At 41.1% G+C, this 18,899-nt stretch overlaps 1 protein-coding gene across 4 annotated transcripts in view; it reads right to left on the bottom strand.

Annotated features, from left to right (window-relative positions):
* Positions 1 to 18,899, bottom strand: part of NFIA (nuclear factor I A) — a 464,567-nt gene that overhangs the window by 126,883 nt on the left and 318,785 nt on the right. The gene's annotated exons all lie outside the window — the stretch shown is intronic.

Raw genomic sequence — 18,899 nt, forward strand, 5'->3', positions numbered from 1 at the left:
TTTGCAACATCGGACAAGATATCTCATGAGAATGGGCTCTCAAATTATTTTGGTCCCCAGACACAAAAAAAAGAATAAAAAAAAGGAACTGACTTTTTGTTAAATTTTCAATACTGGATTGGTTTGGGTACAGTTTTGAATTTTTGGCAAAGAGTAATTTGATGCATAAGGGAGAAAGCTCTTACTGTATCCAAGCCAGCTTGCCCATCCCTAGAAAAACATTTTTCCACAAAATATGAGGATATGAATGGTTCTTTTTCTTGGAAGCTAAATTATCTAAGATGAAGATTCTTCCTATATGAGAGAAGGGGAAAATGGAACAAGGCAGATGTGCTGCCCTCTTTCCCATCCCAAAACAATTCACTCATCCAAGTCACACCTCTCCTAGCAAGTAAATGCATAGCTTTTTCCTTTCAGGATAGGTCACTTAACTTTAAATCCTGTTTTAAGCACAAGAGAATGGATGGGAGAGAGCTTGCCCTGACTATAGGGATTTAGAAGCCAATGTCAGGGATTATAATTTAACATATACCCTTGGTTGGGAGAGAATTTGTCTTTCCTCCATGCATCTTGTCACTCACATCATTCCGAAAGAGCTGATAGGTATTCTTATATTAATACCTGGCTGGTTCTTTATTTGAAACTTTAAAGGTTGTAAAAGCCAAATACTGCCAGATTATCCTTGGGTTCCTGTTCATCTGGTTCAGTTATGGGGTGGGATAATGATCTGTCACCAAAGTAAAATCATTACCCAGAAAATAATGCCATAATGTTTCTGCTGCCCATTTCACAGGAAGACATTCTTTCTCAATGATGCTGTGTCTCTGTTCTTGTGGGAACGGTTTATGGATTGCATCATAATGGTAATAATAATAACTTACATTTATATCGTGTACGGGATATTCTATATTTTTGCCTCCTGTCAAAGGACTGGTCCCAGTCCCACTTCAAATGCATCAGTCAGCACCATGACAGGCAAAGAGAAGTCTGGACTCTAATATACAGCCTGGACAGAGGTATGTTATAATCCTTAATGACTCGTTCAGAAGCAGGTGACCAAGTGACCTCATTCTTCCTAGTCTTTTCTTGAGATTAGTTAAGGGGACCTGCAAACTCAGAGAAATGGGGAATGAATCTCTGATGATAATCTGCCATCAATAAAGAGCACACCTCTTTCCTGGTCCCAGGGATGGAAGCTGCCTGACTTCTTATGCCTTGTTGATTTTCCGATGGATTAATCAGTTCCCCAGGTCTTGCTACTGGCTAGTGCACAGGTACCATGGTTAATTCTGCCTTGGCAATCTCAGAAGCCCCTCTGTGCAGATGTTCCCCCAACTGGCACTGTTCACACCATGCTGTTGTCTGAATAAACAGAACTGTAGGCTGTATACTTCTGAACCTTGTGGTGTTCCCCTATAACCCTAAAGCCTCACTACCTCACTCCCTTTCCATACATTCAAATTGCCACTGCAAAACCATGTTCTCCTGCAGCTCAGACGATATTCCTCCCCTGCTCAAACCCTTTCACTGGCTCACCTCCACATTTTTTACACCAGGGAAGAGTTTAGCCCCTTCTTGTGTTCTGTGCTCTCTTTATTGGTATAGGAATCATCATGAAAGCAAGTTCCTTGGTTTTCAAAGAGTTCAGGCTCAATTTACTCCAAGATTTCACGAGCAGAAACTTGAGTACAGGTGCTCAGCTAGAAAAAGCTAGCTTGCTCGGGGTCACCCTCTTGCTAACATGGTGAAAGATCAGAATTTCAGTCAGAAAAGCCGTGTCAATTTCTGATGAAGCAAGGATCCTTCTTTCATGCAATTATTTTTAAGAGTAAGGAACAAAAGAAGATAAATACCAAGAACCTGAGATTTTGGGCTAAATTCTCTGTGGGTGTAACTGTTATAAACAGGTTTCAGAGTAGCAGCCGTGTTAGTCTGTATCTGCAAAAAGAAAAGGAGGACTTGTGGCACCTCAGAGACTAACAAATTTATTTGAGCATAAGCTTCATCTGATGAAGTGAGCTGTAGCTCACAAACACTTATGCTCAAATAAATTTATTAGTCTCTAAGGTGCCACAAGTACTCCTTTTTTTTGTTGTTGTTATAAACTGTTCACAATAAAAATATCCCTCTCTTCTTGGCTTCAGCGGAGTAATGCAAGGAAAGAATTTGGCCCTTTGTTTCCAAATGGATGCTGTCAACACTCACCCAAGAAGCCTCTCTTTGCAGGAACAGGAAGCCCCTATGCAGGGAAAACTACATACACATGGGCACCAGCTGTAATTCTAAATGCCCACAGTAAATTTTTTTAGAGGGTGGTGTGGTTTTCTCAGCCCCTACACCTCCTCTGCCTGACTGAAGGCTGGTTCTACAAGCACCTTGCTGATTATGCAGGGGCAGAGGGCTGACAGGCAAAGTCCTAGGTGATCTAATGAGACTCTGCACCATGAAAATGTTATTTCTCACTCTACTACCCCCTCCCAGAGAGAGGCAGAAGGGAGGCCTGGGGCTAGGGCTGACTGGGGGTGAGGTGGGCAACATGACTGCAGGGGTGTTGCAAAGTCAGAGTGCCAGTGAGCTCAGTGGGAGAGAATGGAGCAGCTGAAAGGTTGGGCTGCTGAGCATATGTTTGTAGAGAGACAGAAGAAAAAATCTTTTGATTCCACGCAGCAGTCCTCTTTCCTGTCACTGGTGACAGGAGCATGGGCCAGAATCCCCACACCGCAGCATGTCTCTAGCAGAACACCTCCGTTTCTGAGAGAGGTGTGCCAGTATGTGTGTATAAGTGGGAGTACACAATGACTGGAGAAAGAGCGAGAGTCTCACTCGAAAATTAAAATATTTATTGGATCCTATGAAAATGGAATACAGAGGTGCTGTATATGAAAAATTGTAATCACATAATCTCCTGTTTACCAACAAGCGCATCAGCGACTAAAGATTTACCCTAACAAGTCACAGTGGGAAACTTTTCTCCTTTTAAATTTAATCTCTCCTGGTTTTGTTCTTCCACAGAAATATACCAGTTATCCAATCTGTGTTTCTGATCCACTTCTGTGATTCCTTACTGCAGTGCCTGGAGGTGAACTCTCTCAAGAATGCTAAGGCATTTTATAAATCATTTGGCATCGGCAGGATGGGGAGGGGGAAGGGGAACGGGATAGCATAGTTTACAGCACATACTCAGCAGTAACTCCCAACTCTCAAACTTCCGCATTTTCTTCAGGTGCTACAGTGGTAAAAAAAATTTAAGACACAAGAAGTGAAACATACACAGTAAGTAGCACATTTAATCAACCTGCACCTGTCGACCACCACCGAGCAAAAATTTGTCAGGAGACTATCACAACGCACAAGATGTTATAGGACTGAAGACGCTGCATCGAAAAAAGAGAGCAAGTGAATAGCACTAACTGCTATAAACAACTTGTAGTGCCATTTTAAAGTTAGGTAACAATGGCATAATAAAGAAATTTTGTTTACAAATGTGGCTTGATCACCTAACCTAACCTCATTGCCCTCCACTGGCTGTTACCTTGTTCCTGGGGAAATATTTGTGAACCATTGCAAATAAAAGTCTCTCTTTTTCTAAGAAATGGATCTGGTATTTTTCCATTTCAGTTACATTACAGTCAGGCTTCAGAGAGGACTTTGCCTCCTGCAGATCTAGGAATAATCACCCTAAACTTTCTCCATGTTACTTGTCTAGCATCTTCCATGTTAAGATTTCATTTCCAATGGCTGGACTGGGGGTTAGGTTGTCTTCCTTGGAAAAGATCCAACAGTAACGGTCTGCCTTCAGCAAAAAGGAATAAGGTTTATGGTCCCATTTTCAAAAACATACTCTGAAGTTGCACTGAAGTAGTTGCATCCACAGTTTTTCACACTCAAGTTTTTGCTTGTGCAAAAGCTCAGACTTCCATGCTCAGACTCTGTTTGTGCTCTACCTGATTAATCCATGCTAATACAGTTTGTGCAATCAAATCCAATATTTTGAATGTGCAAAAATGTGTACACAAAATTTGGGTCTCCTTTGAAAAGTCATCTTTTCTTTCCTACTGGGCAATACAATACAATCACACAGTCATGGTGCATGAGCCAATCTTTACAATATGTTATCAAAATAACTGAATAAAAGCAGATTCCACTTATAAAAGCAGGTTTAATTCATTCTCTTACTTCACCACATACCCTAACCATCTGGATATGTGAGATAATGACTTACATTTATATAGTGAATACATTGATTTAGGGTCCAATAGAATAACTCCCATTTACATTACTGGAGTTGGATCAGACTCTTAGCATGTGAGTGATCATGTCTCTTTTCAGTGGCTGGCCCAGCAGCCATAACAGCTTGCTATTTACAGCTAATCAATTATCCTTTAGCTCAAGTGGTAGAAGTCTGCATTTTTGATGTTGAAGAACCCAGGTTTGATTCCCTAATAAGGATCATGGAGTATGTAGGGGGGAAAAGGTACAGTTCATTACGAAGTATCAGCCCTGGAGGGACTTGAATTTCTGAGGACAACAGATGGCAAGAACAAGCTTGTTTTAACAGGGGAATGCATTCCCTAGTGGCTGCCTGAGAGATTGACAGCCTCCTACTCTCAGCTAATGAATTCTCCTCTAGCCTGAATGTTATGGGCCTCTGTTCGTCAAGCTGAAGGCCCCATGTTCCATCTCCCCACTATCAACCCTGGCATCTGTATGTTTGAGGCCTTGGTCTGTTATGGACAGCTCCTCCCATCCAGAAGGATGCAGCACTTTGTTAAACGCTTTACAAACAGAGTCTCAGATATGCACTTTTTATATCCACTGACCACAGTGTATATATGAAGACATTATTTGTCCCATAATGTGTTTTGCAGGTGTATAATAGAGGCATTGGGAGTTATGTGCGCATATCTGGGAGCAGAATTCTAGTCTGACATCCACAGGGTGGATCTTGCTTCTAGTATTCTGACCTTTGAGTGTAGAACTCCCATTGACCTCAACAATAGATATGCATTGCTGTAAGGAGGGAATAGTATCAGTCAAGCTTTGCTGTATGTATCTAAAAGCAGGGTATAGCCATACACGGCAACCATTCAATAGTGCATGATAACATGATAGATCAGTTTAGGACAGGATGGAGATACCCAGAGTTCAGAGCCCCAGGAGGACAAAGGATGACTCACAGAAGATTGGAAGGGAGAACAAAAGACAGAAAGAACAGGAGGAAGGCTGGAAAATCACACGAACACCAGGAAGAGGCAGGTATATGTGATAGGTGACTCCCTACTAAGAAGAACAAACAGGCCTGCCACCTGAGTTGATCTGGAGAACAGAAGGGTGTCCTGTCTGCCAGGAACTAAGATACGGGATGTAGACTTTTAGCTGAAGAGGATCCTAATGGAAACACGAAAGAATCCATTGATTGTCTTTCCTGTGGGAACAAATGACACTGCTAGATTCTCTCTGGAACACATCAAGGGAGACTATGCCAGGCAGGAGAAGATGCTTAAAGAAATGGAGGCTCAGGTGATCTTCAGTGCGATTCCACCTGTCCCTGAGGAGAACGAAGATGAGACAAGATTATGATGATGAACAGATGGCTCAGGCAGTCATGCTATAAGGAAGGCTTTGGGATGTTCAACAACAGAGAGGCATTCTTGAACAGACGACTGTTCTCATGGGATGGACTCCACTTGAGTTGGGAAGAAAATAGACTTCTGGGATGGAGGTTGGCACAACTGATTAAAAGAGCTTTAAACTAGGAACCTGGGTGAGACGGTTGGGAGATGCTCATGTAATCTCCATGCTTAATTCTGATATTAACCAGGAAGAAAATGAGGAAAGAGAGAATACAACAATGGAGAAGGGCACAACAGTGGGTAGCAGAGTAAGAGGAAAGATAGTGCCAATACCAATGAAGCTAACAGTTAGCTAGGTAATACTGGAAGTAGAATGACCATACCTAATGGGGTGAGGAATCCGGGCAAAGCCAAGAAGAAACAACTAACATGTACAACAATGCAAGGAGCTTGATTAACAATGTGGAGGAACTAGAATTACTGGTGCAGGAAGTGAAACCAGATATTATAGGGATAACAGAAACATGGTGGAATAGTAGTCATGATTAGAGTACACGTATTGAAGGGTAGGTACTGTAAAGGAAAGACAGAAATAAAGGTAAAGGTGGTACAGTAGCATTGTACATTAAGATGAGGCAGACTGTAAAGAAATTAGAAGTGATGGAATGGATAAAACAGAATCTGTTTGGGTCAAACTCACTTTGGGAAAGTAAGTAACCAGAGGTTTCACTAGGATAGTCCCTGGGTTATGCTACAGACCCCCTGGATCCAATATGGACAGACATCACTTTAATGTTTTTAATGAAATAAATACTTCCAGGAATTGTGTGATTATGGGAGACTTTAATTTCCCAGATACAGATTGAAGGACAAATGCTACTAATAATGGTAGGGCCCAGATTTTCCTGGATGTGATGGCTGATGGATTTCTTCATGAAACAGTGGCCAAACCAACAAAAGGTGATGCCATTCTAGATTTGGTATTGGTGAGTAGTGAGAACCTCATTAAAGAACTGGATGTAGGCAACAACTCTGGTTTGAGTGATCATGAGCTAATTCAGTATAAACTAAACAGAAGGATAAACAAAAATAGATATACAACTATGGGCCTCGATTTCAAAACGGCAAACTTAAAAAATTTAAGGGAATTCGTTAGGACTGGACTGAAAAACTCAAGGATCTGAATATGGAGGAGGCTTGGAATTACTTTAAGTCAAAGTGGTAGAAAACATTTGACGCCTGCATCCCAAGCCAGGGGAAAAATCTGTAGGGAAGGGTTGCAGACCAAACTGGATGAGCAACCATCTGAAATAGGTTATTAAGAGAAAGCGGAAAGCCAACAAGGAATGGAAGATGGAAGAATCAGCAAGGAAAGCTACGTCTTGGAGATCAGAAAGTGTGGGGGAAAAGTGAGAACTGTCAAAAGACAAGCAGAGTTGGACCTAGCAAAGAAAATTAAAACCAACAGTAAATGGTTCTATAGCCATATAAACAAAAAGAAAACAAGAAAAGAAGAAGTGGTACTGTTAAACACTGAGTATGGAGTGGAAATTAAAGATAACCTTGGCATGGCCCAACACCTAAACAAGTATTTTGCATCAGTTTTTGATACGGGCAATGAGGAGCTTAGCGGTAGTGGTAGGGTGGCTAACAGAAATGAGGATATGGAAGTAGAAATCACTGTATGTGAGGTGGAAGTCAAACTCAAACAGCTTAATGGGACAAATCAGGGGGGCCGATAATCTCCATCCAAGAATATTAAAGGAACTAGCACATGAAATTGCAAACCCAATAGCAAGGATTTTTAATGAATCCATAAATTTGGGGGTCATACCCTATGACTGGAGAATTGCAATCATAGTACATATTTTTAAGAAAGGAAAAATAAGTGATCTGGGAAACTACAGGCCCATTAGTTTGACCTCAATTGTATGCCAAGCCTTGGAACAAATTTTGAAAGAAAAAGTAGTCAAGCACATAGAGGTAAACAGTAACTGGGATAAAATACAACATGGTATTTACAAAAGGTAGATCGTGACAGACCAACCTGATCTCTTTCATTGTGAAGATAACTGATTATTTAGACAACTGAAATGCAATAGATTTAATCTCCCTGGATATAAGTAAGGCATTTGGTACAGTTCCACATGGGATATTATTAGTTAAATTGGAGAAGATGGGGATTAATGTGAGAACTGAAAAGTGGATAAGGAACTGGTTAAAGGGGAGACTACAACAGGTCATACTGAAAGTTCAACTGTCAGGCTGGAGGAAGGTTACTAGTGAAGTTCCTCAGGGATCAGCCTTATTTATCATTTTCTTTAATGACCTGGGCACAAATAGTGGGAGTGTGCTAATAACATTTGCAGATGACACAAAGTTGGAAGGTATTGCCAATGAGGAAGAGGACCAGAATATCATACAAGGAGATCTGGATGACCTTGAAATGTAGAGTAATAAAAATGGGATGACATTTAATTGTGCAAAGTACAAGGTCATGCACTTAGGACTAACAACAACATTTTTTGGTATAAACTGTGGATTTATCAGTTGAAAGCGACAGAGGAGGAGAAAGACCTGGGTGTATTGGTTGATCACAGGATGACTATGAGCCACTAATGTGACGCAGCTATGAAAAAGGCTAATGCAATCCTAGGATGCACCAGGCAAGGTACTTCCAGCAGAAACAGAGAAGAATTAGTACCATCATACAAAGCACTGCTAAGACATCTGCAATACCGTGTGCAATTCTGGTCTTCCATTTTTAAGAAAGATGGCTTCAAACTTGAACAGGTGCAGAGAAGGACTACTAGGATGATCAGAGGAATGGAAAACCTACCTTATGGGAGGAGACTCAAAGAGCTTGACTTGTTTTGCCTAACCAAATGAAAGCTAAGGTTAGCTCTCTATAAATACATCAGAGGGATAAATACCAGGGAGGGAGAGGAGTTATTTAAGTTAAGTGCCAGTGTTGACCCAAGAACAAATGGATATAAAGTGGCCATCAACAAGTTTAGGCTTGAAATTAGATGAAGGTTTCTAACCATCAGAGGAGTGAAGTTCTGGAACAGTCTTCCAAAGGGAGCAGTGGGGGCAAAAAACCTAACTGGCTTCAAGACTGAGCTTGATAAGTTTATGGAAGGGATGGTATGATGAGACTGCCTACAATGGCATGTAGCTAATCTGCAACTTCTAGTACCAAATATCTTCAATGACCAGTGATGGGACTATAGAAGCGGAAGACTCTGAGTTACTACAGAGAATTCTTACTCACATGTCTGGCTGTTCGGTCTTACCCAAATACTCAGGGTCCAACTGATTGCAATATTTGGAGTCAGTGAAGAATTTTCCCCTGGGGCATATTGGCAGAGATCCTGGCGGGTTATCACTTTCTTCTGCACTTCCTCTGTCACTTGCAGGTATAAATCAGAGTAAATGGTGGATTCTCTGGAACCTAAAGTCTTTAAATCGTGAACTGAGGACTTCAGTAACTCAGCCAGACGTTATGAATCCATTACAGGAGTGGGTGGGTGAGGTTCTGTGGCTTGCATTGTTCAGGAGGTCAGATTAGATCAGGGATCGGCAATCTTTGGCACGCAGCGCACCAGGGTAAGCCCCCTGGCGGGCCGGGCCAGTTTGTTTACCTGCCGCGTCCGCAGGTTTGGCCGATTGCAGCTCCGACTGGCTGCAGTTTACTGCTCAAGGCCAATGGGAGCTGCGGGAAGCAGCGAGGGTCTGGGCGCCACTTCCCGCAGCCCCCATTGGCCCGGAACAGCGAACCCCGGCCTGTGGGAGCTGCGATCGGCTGAACCTGTGGGCCACGTCCAAAGGTTGCCGATCTCTGGACTAGATGGTCACAATGGTCCCTTCTGGCCTTAAAGCCTATGGGAATGTGAGGAACACATTTTTCTATTCAAACTGTAATTAGCAAAACATCATATATTCTTATTTACATAAGAATTGGAGTCTACAAATGAACTAAACTGAGTGTGAAGAGATGAATCTAAAATAAGAGATTATATCCAAACCCCTCCAACTATAAGTGGATAACCTATACACTTTTTAAAGGTGGTTGTGACCCACTAAGCATTTCCAGTGGATGACCAGAAGCACAAGCATTAACAGTAATGTAGCTCCTTAATATAGGGTGTACTGCAAAGGATGAGTCAGATAATAGCAAGTTGCAATGTTTAAGTCAAAACTGTGGCTCTGATTTTTCATGGGAAACCATCCTGCACCTTCCCACTGCCTCAGGAACAGACTAAATGATTATCCATATGCCCACCTTAGAAAATAAAGAACATTTAGGAACCACTGTCTTAAGCACAGTAATGTAAGCCTTGGATCTGTGGCTTGCTTTATGACAAGGTTGCTCACACGACAATCACCCTCTTAGCACTTCTGAAGTCAATCGCAAGACTTTTTATAAGAGGAAGTGTAAAAAAGAATGCTAGGGAAGAAAGCAATATAAACATTTACACACACCTCTGTTAGTGGAATCCAGCTAAATGAATGTCAAGTAATGAATACTTCTGACAAATGACTGATTTCAGAGTCTGCTTTTATCTACAGATCCTGTATTTATAGTTCATGCCTTTTAAATTAATACATGAAAAAGGAATTAAACTGCTAATTATCATATTTCATTGCGGTTCATAACACTTTCATCAGACCTGTTAAATGATGGAGTCAGTTCAAGGGAGGAAGCTAAACCACACAAATTTATGTCAAGGGTATATCAGGCTGACAGGTTGGTAGCACAACTTGGGAGATTTGTGAGGAGTAAAAAGTTCACATTTTGGACCAAACCACGCTGGCTTGTGGGGTTTATTTATTTATTTTTATTATTGTATAAATATAAAGTAATTTTGCAGCAACCATAACTTACTCTCTGTCTTAAGTTACAGGCATATGGAAATTCTAACACCCAAAGACAAGATGGAGGGGTTTTACTTTTTGTGGGTTCCCCCCCACCTTGTTTTCAAACATTCTGGCCTTTTCCCTTAATAAGCCCTCCTCTCCACTTGGCAGAAAGTTTATATGAAAGCCAGAACCACAAGTAAACCCCCTTCCTAGTTGCCCGGTTTCTTGGTGAACTAGCGTGGTATCCTAGAGCATCACTCAGCTTGTGGTCTGCCCAGGTTGTGGCTGTTACGTTGATTAAATAAAACTCTCAGCTGTGAATTGAATAACAAGCGTTTCATGACAATTTTTGTGTTCAGCATACATGTTTTTTTGTGGTGAAAACTGGGAAATTTTCACAGCTCTAGCTCAGTTCTGAGGCCACTGAGTACTGGGAGCACTAAGGGGCGAGAATAGGCTGGTGTTAGAGTGGAAATACCTCTTACAGATGAATTACAACAAAGTGGAAGAGCTAAAGGTCCTGGTACTTCTCCCTGTATGCAAGTGCCTGGGGAGGAAGCAAAGAACGAGTGGAGACTTAGCTTTGCTCTGACTCTCTGGTGAGCAGAGTTGAGCTGGTGAGGGAGTGAGGGGCCTATGGTCCAGCAGCAGATCACACACACTCTGGGAACAAGGTAGGAAGCAAGGAAGGAATCCTGACTCTCTGAGGCAAGATTCCTTGTCAACAGGTGCTTCTGGGGTACCACACCTACAAGTTGCCCTCTACCCAGGGCAAGTGCTATCTGAATGCTATCTTGGGCTGTACAGATACATGCAGAACGGTATGGAAAATAGCAACTGAATATAAGTAAGTTTTTAAATGAGTTAGAGTAATTGCAACTTTATTTATACACCTTACCGACTGGAAAGATTCACCACCTTTTTGCTGTATGCACATATGCTGAAATAAAAACATGCACTCCTTTTCTTTGCAGAATTCAGACCAAGTGTAATGAACGTTTCATGTCTTTCAAGCACTGCTTTGTTATGCTATAAGCACTCATTTCATGCTTTGAATATTTCCTGTCAGACCTTCCTCGGATGATTTGGGGGGTGAGGGTGGGGGGGAGGGTTGGTCAGAATGCTTTGCTTGTGAAGGTTAATGGTTATAAGCAGTGAAAACTGAAGTCCTCCATCAATCCTCAAGTCTTAAATACTGCAGGTCACTGATGAGGCAAGATTCTCTACTTGGCCCTTGTAGTGGCTTCAGAACTGACCCTAATTAACTATCCCATATCATGTTAGCATTCTTCAAAGCTGCCAAAACAGGGTGTCCTCAACAGAGTGCCAGCTAATGATAAGTAGGCTAAATTGTGAGCAGAGATGTACCCATTAACACTGGAAATTAAAAAACCTGTGCAATAAAATCTGGACCACAAACTCATTTGACTTTGGACATGAATCCCTCTGAAAGTATGGCAATACAGGAGAAAGACAAGTGCTTTCTTTACTAGACTTTTTAGATACTTTTTGCATAAGGGCCAGGAAACTGGCTGGGAAATGGAGTTAAATACAGCAAGAGTTTAGGTTCTAGAGCATTACAATTAACATTCTATACATTTTGTTTTGTGTTAGAAATGAGAATCTGAGCTGCAATCTACTTGAAATGAAACAGCATGAAAAAATGCAGGACTCACAGCACACTTTTATAAATTTTGTGGCCAAGTATGGCAGCATATGTTTCTTTGGAACCATATGAAACATGGACTCTAAGGCTCACTACAGACAACTGATTCCATCTTTCCCATAAATAAATCATAGTGTAAACTGTAATGGGCATAAAATAGAATTTTCCCCAAATCAAATTTTCATTAGCTAATGTCTACGTCTAGACTGAAATGTCCTACTATAGTCACTCTGTAGAAAGGCACACTGAATGACTGCACCAAATCTCCACTTTACAGATCAAATTCTGCCATAAGTTTACAACCTGGCTTAAAGTCACCTGTGTAACCCCAGGGAAGCCAATGGGACTTAAAGGGGTGTGAGTCTGTGGACAATCTGGCCCAGAGTCTATACGCAGGTCTGTTCCAACAAGGTGAAATTATCATTGATCTTCTACTTTACCCGCAAGGTAGCAGATTCATTGTTGTGAGTCCTAAGCTTCTTTTGAAGTACTTACTGACGAGAAGTTAATTTCAGTTTGATCTCTGAGCTTGGGAAGATTTCTCAAATGCTACTTTATAGCAAGAGAAAAGCAGCTTTCCATATTCATACAAATCCAACCCAAATGAGTCTATAAACAACAAGAAGAACAACAACAAAGCTGCTTCTATTGTATCATGCCAAATGCAGCTATCATTGAAAGAAAAACTTCCTCTGCAGCCCCCAGGTATATCCTGGAAATGAGGTGCTTTACAAATGTTAGTAGGCTGACATGAAGCACTTTTTAACTGTATTAGTTTTCATTTCAACATGTGTTCAACTGAATTAGAGTAAAGTGGTATGAGACTGGGTTCAACATGTAAATGCCATAAGAGTGGCTTTTTGCTTTCATCAGTGTCTCTTTGGGATATTGATCTATGTTCTATGACACACAAAAAGGAAAAAAAGATGATAATCATGCACAGCAATGAAATTACTGCAGGTTTCATGAAAGGAGAAAAAAAGAGATGAAATACTGGAACAAGGACATCAAGAGGCAGAGCTTTTAAGAACACCCTTACCTCACTCAGTTAAAAAGAACAAAAAGCTTTTCTTCCATGTACTATACTGTAGCTAGAGTAAGGTCCTTCTAACAACATAACAGGTAAAAATGAAAGATGGTAACATTTTCAAGAGGGCCTAAGTGATGTAGGAGCCCAATAAGTGCCTCAGAACCTCAATGTCAATGACACTTAGGTTCCTAAGTGCTTATGTCACTTTTAACAATGGGACTTAGGCCAGGTCTACACTACAGACCTAAATCAGTATAACCACATTGCTCAGGGGTGTGAAAAATCCACACCCAGGAGTGACACAGTTATACTGACATAACTCCCCACACACATACACACACCAATGGAGACAGCGCTATGTTGTTGGGAGAGCTTCTCCTGCTGGCATAGCTACCGCCTTTCAGGGAGGTGGATTAACTACAGTGATGGGAGAAGCTCTCCCCCCATTGGTGTAGGAGTGACTTTACTAAAGCACTACAGCAGCTGTAGGGCTGTACATGAAGACAAGCCCTTTGGTTCCTAAGGCACTTTTGAAAATTGTACCCATCCAGATAAACTAGAGAGTAACAAACTCCTATTCTTCTTGTACTCCCTGAATTCAATACATTTTGGGCTCAGCTGTGTGCTTGCTGAGGCAAACTACTGATGCAGAGCCTTTGAAAGGTATAATGCCCCCAGGGCCATGCAAGAAGCAGTGTAAGGTGCTTCTTCCTATACCCGCTCTATGGATGCAACAAGCACCCCCTGCCAGTGAACCCTGGCTGCTGCATACAGAGACCCTTCCCTCACCCAGACATAGCCCTTCCACATAGCTCTGCACTCCCTTGCACCTACAGCCATATTATGTCTGTCTTGAGCAGCCTTCCTCAGGAAAGGGGGAAGGGAGTGCAGAGAGTTCCCTACATCCATCCCACCCCCACCTCAGCCACACACATTATGAGGGGCCACAATTTGTTCCATTGTGGTTTTAAGCACTGAAAAGTTGGTACATGGTATTTTTTTAAAAACGCGTTTCTTTCATGTTTAATACCCAAGACCAGCCCTACTTCAATGGCAATGTTTACAAGTTCAGTCTAATTACCTCAGGGTTGAAAAACGTGTTTGGTGAGTTGCTTCACATCATTGTTTGGTCTTTTTTAATGCTGTGAAGAACAAGATGCCTTTCATTACCTGCAGTGGTATGAAGATACTTGCAGCTCGAAGCAGGAAGAATGTGTTTGAATGAAAAAACATTTGATTTGGGCATTAAATATTTTATTTGTTAGATAAAAATCTCCCCTCTGTGGATTTTGTCTGAGCAATGTTTTATTCGGCACATGTTGGTAATCAGATGCCAGATTTTTTTTTCTTTTCTTCTTCTTTTTTTTTTTAAAAGGCACGGCCAACTAAAAGTTAGAAGAAAGCTAAAAATTAACAAATGAAAAGGAGAGTTAATGATCTGCTAATGGACAGCTATAGGCTCCGTCTCTTGCTGAGGCCGTTGAGAAGGACCTGAGGATACTTAGCCCACATGTGCTGCTTAGCCTCATGGCCCAGCACAAGAAGAGTGACAGTACATGTTGTGGCCCCAACGGACACTGCTACCAAAGTTCTCCGACCAGCAGCGCAGGGACGCCCACACACCTACCGTGGAGCAACCACAGGGACACTACTAGCAGAATAAACTGGAGGACTTGTGGCACCTTAGAGACTAACCAATTTATCTGAGCATGAGCTTTCGTGAGCTACATCCGATGAAGTGAGCTGTAGCTCACGAAAGCTTATGCTCAAATAAATTGGTTAGTCTCTAAGGTGCCACAAGTCCTCCTTTTCTTTTTGCGAATACAGACTAACACGGCTGTTACTCTGAAACCTAGAAGAATAAACTGTTTTCCTCTTTAACAAGTCCAGTCTCTTCACGAGTACCTTGCTGCTGAGAGCTATTCCAACCTCCTTTTCCAAAGGCAGTGGAAGGACGTGGTCAGAAGAAGTCAATCCACTGTTTGAGTTTCCTACTGAACAGACTCTACACCCATCACTTTTTCTTATTGATGAGTGCAGAGCACGTTTAACACTGGAGAGATTTCTTTCTGCTCCAGCTAGTCAGGCTGCGATATGTGCCTTGGATGAAGAGATCAACCAGCTCTGGATACAAACAGGAGGGAGCCAAGGACTAAATTTGGTGTTGGGAGACTCTTGATGTTTTTTTCTGCTCTCCTTCATATGCTTTGCCTTTTACCCATCTGAAGATGAGTCACATGATTTTCCCTTCTCTCCATTTTAAGCCCTCAATTTTCCTCTTTATCTGGTTAGGATTTAATCTGGGGATTTCCAGTGAAGACCAGGAAGAGGGTCCTGTGATGGCTACAATACACTTATGCATCTGAGGAAGTGAGCTGTAGCTCACGAAAGCTTAAGCTCTAATAAATTGGTTAGTCTCTAAGGTGCCACAAGTACTCCTTTTCTTTTTGCGAATACAGACTAACACGGCTGTTACTCTGAAACCTAACAATACACTTGTTCACCTCTTTGCTGGATCTCTTGAAAAAAGTTTCTTTCTTTGTGATTCTGTTAGTTGTAGTAGGGCTAACTACTAACTAATTCTGACTCTGATGTTCTATTGTTATTATTTTGTGTCTGTTTGACATTCTTTTGCTAGTAGGGTAAGCAGCTGCCTGAAGCTGTGTCTTAGCAAAGGCTAAAGAAAAGAAATGAGTGGCAAGGGCCATGTTGGGAGCAGTTGGCACAAATTTTTTTTCTATCTGCTGGCTCTGTCTGAGTGATAGCAACCATGAAACCCACTGGAGAAAATGGATGGCTCTAAATACAAGAGTAATTATTTGCATTAGCTTTAGTTTAGTGAAACTTAAATGGATGATTCTTCCTAAAGTAACTTACAGAATTTTAAACAATGAATTTAAACTTACTGTAGAAGACCTTGTTTTTCAGGGCTATATAGCTGACCCTTGTGAACCTACATTATTCAAGCTATGCAATATATATATGTATAATAAATAACTTTAGAATTTATGGAGTAGAACAGAAAGGATATTAACAGGCAAGCAGAGGGACTGTGCAACCCTCAGAAGGCTTTTAAAGATTTATTTTTTTAAATGAAGGAATGTGTGCATGTGAGGGGTAGTACTCTTAATTGATATACTTGTAGACTCCTTACAGAAATGCATGCAATATGATCCAAAATCTGTCCTCAATCTGGTTGCTTGGCTGTTGACTTCAGTGGGAGCAGAATTATCCCACTGCTATTTTCTTTGATTTTTAAGAAATTTCCCTCTCTGTGGGCACAATGCAACTGCTACTAAAATCAGTGGTGAGACTCCCCTTGACTCCAGAGGTATTTGGATCAGGGTCCATGGTAATGGTCTATGGCAAGTGTAGAACAACACAGTGAATATGATTTCCGTATGCACTTTTGTGTGTGCAGTTTTTCATTTTCTAAAGCCTGCAGTTTGGCTTTCATCCTGGCATTCAGCAGATCAGAACTGCAGGGCTATGTTGATGTCCATGCTGGGTCTGATACACCGCAAGCTGTGGACCGTGTGTGCACTGAGAATGAGCTCAACATCAACTTGGAGGGATCAGGCCTTTTAGACCCAACAGCATGTGCTAGTCTAGGGACGCTCCCACACAGACACTGCAAACTGCAACTAATCAGATACAAGGATTCTGATATAGTGGGGGAAAATACCCATTACTAAAACTGAGTAAGAATAATTTTCCTGATTATTTATTAAGGAAAAAAGTACTATTGACAAGTCACCAGTGACATTCCAATAATTCATTAATGTTTGTTTTACAAGAAGCATTAAGATTCCAGAACTGACATTTCTAGTTTTATTGGGGTTTGACACATTTTATATTATTCACTGTCATTGCGGCTTTTTGGGGTGGCAGTTGTGAAATGTGCTTCCTTAAGACTGAGCACTGCATAGTAAGGAGAACAGTTGTTGAGAAGCTGCAAAAGAATGTCAAACAGACACAAAATAATAACAATAGAACATCAGAGTCAGAATGATTCGGGGTGCCTAGCAAAGCGTAATTTAAAATGTGACATAATAAACAGAGGCAACATATTAAAAAAAAAATTCAGAACTGGCAGAACAGATTTCACAGTTTTGCCAATTCATCTCCAAAACTGGCAATCCTTTTGCAATAAATTATAATTGTTCTAAAACAGCACTGATAAGAGAAGCTAGACACCGTCATTCAATAGTCAGAAAAATGTTTTCAGACATTGTGGCTAGAGATGAGCAGAATAAAGGCCCTCAAATCTGAAACATTTCAAATTTCAGAGAGAGAGAAATAGTGACCCAGAATGCCAGACATCTCACCAAAACACCTGACATGATGAGATTTCTAGAGTGTGATGCTGAAATTTCCTGAGAAAAGCTCTTAAGATTTTGATATTATTGAATATAAACACTAGCCCTGATTCTGCCTTGAACTTGAACACTCAGCTCTAACTTTAAACTTTAATCCAAATGGAATCCAGATCTAAGCACCACCATTTTTGACTCATCCCTGTTTGTGACTTGTTTATTTACTAGTCAAGTATTCAGTATAAACATTCAAAACATTAAAGGAAACAGTGTTGTACCATAAAGAAGAGAGGCAGCAATAAAAGCACACCAAATCAAAAATCAATTTGATGGATTTGTTAAAGGGATATGAGAATTCTATCTTGTATGTTTAAAAATCCTATATGAGATAGATTTTAATGCCCCCATAAGTGTGAAAGGGGCTTTAGATTGTAAGCCCTACAGGGCAGACATTACAAGCCTCTTTTCTGTGTTTAGATAGCGTCCAGCACAATGGGGCCCCACTCTCAACTGGGGCCTCTGGGTGCTACTACAATATAAACACTTACTACTAATAATTATAAGTTCAATTTTTAAAAACATCAGAAAAAAATTCAGAATAACCAGGGATTGTCTCAGTTTCAATTATCTCCAATGTTGGATGTCACCATTTCTTGATTCCAAGCACTAATGAAAATAATTATCTGTAGTAACAGAAGGTACAGAATTTCAATTGCCAAGGAGGCCATAAGAGATGCTGGGCTGTTGTTTTTTGGGGTTTTTGGGGGGGGGGTGGGAAAAGAAGGGTATTGTTTTTACCTCAAGTTCCTCCCTTTGTAACTTCATCTATCTTTTCACATACAATCCCCTAGCTCAATTACTGACAGTAAATGCTTCTCTGGGCCCTTTTACAATGGAAGCCAGCCGTGATGTCCCTTCCATGGGTTCAATTTACTTCTACTTAGAAACTGTCCTACCTCAGAGAATACTAGTACCTGCTCACAGTGGTAACCTTTTGGTTTAGCCTTTCTCAATGGGACTTCTGTGCTTACGACTCCCTATTAAAACAATGCAGCAGTCTCGCTGCAGTATTCTTAAAATTCACGGCCATGTGGCTGCTTTCTAACAAGGTCAAATAGCTGTCTTCAGAAACAAGTTTTAGAAATAAAAGTAGAAAAAGAAGAAGCAAATTAAGATTTGAGTCTTACTGCATCTTTTCTCTCCATGTAATACTACCACCTTCACAGAATCACGCCAATGAAAATATAGACAGCTCTGAAAAAACTTTTATCACTCAAGAAGTGGTTAATAGTTTGAGTGGCTGCTGTGATCATAGATTTCCAGTCCTGCTTCGAGAGGGTCAATGCTTCAGCAGAGCGTCCTGTCAGTTTTATTGTGTGTACTTTTGGGTGAGGGGGGTATAGAGAAGTGGTTGCAGAAAAATTAGAGTATTTCAAAGTGACTGTTTTGTT

Source organism: Lepidochelys olivacea, assembly GCF_965140295.1.
Source record: "Lepidochelys olivacea isolate rLepOli2 genome assembly, chromosome: 8".
In the NCBI taxonomy this organism is placed as follows: domain Eukaryota; kingdom Metazoa; phylum Chordata; order Testudines; family Cheloniidae; genus Lepidochelys; species Lepidochelys olivacea.